The sequence below is a fragment of the Anolis carolinensis genome, chromosome 1, assembly GCF_035594765.1.
Source record: "Anolis carolinensis isolate JA03-04 chromosome 1, rAnoCar3.1.pri, whole genome shotgun sequence".
Lineage (NCBI taxonomy): Eukaryota > Metazoa > Chordata > Lepidosauria > Squamata > Dactyloidae > Anolis > Anolis carolinensis.
Window position 1 is genome coordinate 35,865,482 of NC_085841.1, and position 3,848 is coordinate 35,869,329.

Sequence of the window (3,848 nt, forward strand, 5' to 3'; positions counted from 1 at the left end):
CCCTTTCCTTCTGAAACACACGTGTCTTTTACACAGGGCTTATGCAATTCTGAGGCCTGGAGGGAATAGCTCTGTCTTCTCCCTCACCTTTCAAGGCCAGATTTACTGTACAGAGACCTGCTGTTGCTAAGCAACTAAGGGCCCACCATGGCAAGCAGTTTCTAAAATGAGACATTCACTCAAGCTAATTGAAATTTATCCAGCCTTTAAAGTACTTAAAAAAAAAATCAACTGTGCGTGTGTGAGGATATATTTTTTTTTAAAAAAAATAGCATTTTAGAATATATGTGGTTCATTTGAGGAAAGATCACATAAATGCCACCAGCATCTAAGAAAGGCCATCTTACATTTCCAGGGAATACCCAATGCACTGAATGCTGTATAAACACTTGAGAGACGCAGAGTCGTGTACAATTACCGTAAGCACTGGATGGCATCAAATGCAGTCGTGTAACATTAAGCACTGAAACTTCAGGCATCAAATGCAATTGTTTTCAAATGGTCCAATTGGTTCAAATGGTAGGAAGGAAGTTCTGAGAGGGCTTTTGCACCTTCAATGGTTGGAAGAAAAGGGAATTTCAGCAGGAATTGCCTGGCTTTTGTTATGAGCACCTGCCAAAATTCCCTCTTCCCCACAACCATTAAATACACAGGAGTTTTCAGTCAAGCCGTTCTAATAGGAAGCCTGTCTTCCTCTCAATTGTTGAGATTTTTTTTATAGCTAAGCTCTAATACAGGAATATCAGATCTTTGGGAGTTTTAGACTACAGCTACCATAATCCATAAGCAATAGTATTGCTTTGGGCTTTTAGAAGTGAAATCAAAAACATCTGAAAGATCCTCAGTTCTCTATCCTTGCTCTATTATTATTACAGTGTTCCCTCACTACGTCGCGGTTCACTTTTCACTGATTTTCTGTTTCGCGGTTTTTCAATAAACTCTAAAAGACTATTATAAATCATAAAAAAATACAATTTACAGCCTAAGGAAGGGAGGAAGGAGAAGCCAAAGAGAGAGAAAAGGAGCCCAAGCGGCAACGAGAGGAGAAGGAGGTGATTTATCAACACACAATTGGTTGATAAAGTCTTAAATTATTATATAACTACTAAAATAATGTATAAATATTAAAATAGATATAGCGTCCCTACTTTGCGGATTTTCACTTATTGTGGGTGGTCCTGGAACCTAACCCCAGTGATAAGTGAGGGAACACAGTATTGCATTACATAGCTGGTTATACAATAGCATGGCTATTAACGGATAAGGTTAAGCATATTTTGCCTGGAATTCCGAAATACAAAATTCTCCAAAATCTTATCCACATGAGTGGCCAGGATAGTGACATCTTTGTTTTCTGGTGGTTCATTGTACACAAACATTGGATGCATCTACACTAGGCATGGGCAAACTTTGGCCCTCCAGGTATTTTGGACTTAAATTCTCACAATTCCTAACATCCTATGTCAGGTCTACCATATTGCACCTATGTGATGCAGGTTAACTGCACTGAATTGCATTATATGAATCTACATTGACCATATAATGCCCTTTCAAAATGCATTATAATGCAGTGTAGATGAAACCTATATGGTGTCACATTTAATTGCAGCATTAAAGCAATCAAAAGAAACCTGTCGTGAAGATTTATTTTGGCAAAATACAGACTTCCAGGGATTCTTGGCAAATTTGACACCAGTATATATATGTGTCAGAGTTTGGGGAAATATTGTAGAAGTCATTGCTATTGTTGTTTTTCTTATATAGTGTTGTAATTATTCTTGGCAGTGTTTGCACTGCTTGCTCACCTTGTTTATTGCTTTTTATTGCAAAAATGTCATAAGTGTATCTAAAATGCCCTTTTAAAATAACTTTTTTGAGTAAATGACACTCGTTACACCTATAGAGAGAACATTGTTCCCACTCAATGTGTTAGTTTTAAATGTAACATCTTTACAGCTTTGTTATCAAGCAAAAAATAAATGTTATTGCATGTACTGTAACAATGTTATTCCTAACTTATTAAGTCCTAGCTCTGGCTTTGCCATGTTGCATGGTGAAATAACTTGCTTCAAATAATGTGCTGCAAATCAAATGAAAACAAGATTTTGTGTCTTAGAGAGCATCTGCACTGCAAAATTATTTCAGTTAGGCACCACTTTAGCTGCCCTGACTGAAATCTATGAACTTATGGGAGTTGTAGTTTATAAGTCTTTGGCCTTCTCTGTCAAAGTGTGCTGGTGCCTCACTAAACCACAAATCCCAGGATTCCATAGCATTGAACCATGGCAGTTATGATGGAGCCAAACTGCATTATTTCTACAGTGTAGATGCACCAACAAAGACAACAAATGTGAAAGTCCTACTTTGGGAGCAAAGAGAGGAGGAGCCTTCTGCAATTTGAGCTCTGCTTCAGGCAGCAAAATGTCTTGAAAGCACGGTCACCACCAACCCAGGGAGAAGCGCAACAGAGTTTTTGCGACCCTGGAGAGGATTAGGTGTGGTAGTCTTCAGGACAGACCCCCCAACCTTAAGGTCCTGCTTTTGAACGCCAGATCTGTCAATGGTAAAACAGCTGTCATCCAGAATTTGATCCTGGATGAGAGGGCAGATCTGGCATGCATCACCGAGACATGGCTGGATGAGCTGGGAGGTGTGAATCTTACCCAGCTGTGTCCTCCTGGTTTCGGGGTGCATCAACAGGCCAGAGTTGGGGGGCGGGGAGGAGGAGTTGCGGTGATCTTTCGGCAGTCCATCGCCCTGATCAGATGCGCCGTTCCACAATCCCCGAGGTTTGAGTGTGTCTTTCTGAAGGTGGGAGCCCGAGACAGCTTGGGGATTCTGTTGGTGTACCGTCCACCCCGCGACCCAGCAGTCTCTCTGTCCGAGCTAGCAGAAGTGGTCTCCAATGCGGCCCTTGTCTCCCAACAACTGATAGTTTTGGGAGACTTTAACATTCATGCCGAGTCCACATTGACAGGTGCAGCTCAGGATTTCATGGTTGCCATGACAACCATGGGGCTGTCTCAAGTTATATCAGGGCCCACACATCAGGCAGGACACACCTTGGACCTTGTTTTTGTTGTGGACGGTGGGACAGTCAGAGTGGAAGAGCAAAACATTCTTCCATTGTCATGGTCTGACCATCATCTGATCTGTTTAAGTATCGCCGTGCCTTCTAACCTCCGCAGGGGTGGTGGACCCATTAAGATGGTCCGCCCCAGGAGACTGATGGATCCGGATGGACTTCTGAGGTCTCTTGGGGATCTTCCTGTCCTGGAGACTGGCGATCCTGTCGATGTCCTGGTTGATCGCTATAATAGTGAGCTATCAAGGGCATTGGACACGATCGCTCCCGAACGTCCCCTCTCACTGCGTAGAGTCGCGTCGACTCCTTGGTTTACCGAGGAGTTGGCTGTGATGAAGCGTAGGAGGAGGGGACTAGAGTGCATCTGGAGGAAATCTCGGGACGTGTCCGACCAAGCACGGGCTAAAGCCGCTATTAAGGCGTACTCCGTGGCTCTGCGAGCAGCCAGGAAAGTTTTCACGACTGCCCGCATAGCGTCTGCAGCCAACAGGCCATCGGAGTTGTTCCGAGTTGTGGGGGAGCTCCTGCGGCCTCCTGAGGTCCAGGGGCTTCCCGATGACTTGGCAACTGGGTGCAGCGATTTCGCGCACCACTTTGCAGGCAAAGTTGCTCAGATACGCCTTGAGCTAGACTCCAGCTCAATTGTGGTCTCAGCGGAGGTAACCGAGGTACCTGTCTGTTCGATCTTATGGGATTCTTTCCGGCTTGTTCTTCCTGATGACGTGGAGGGGATTCTTGGGTCTGTGAGGGCGACCACCTGCGC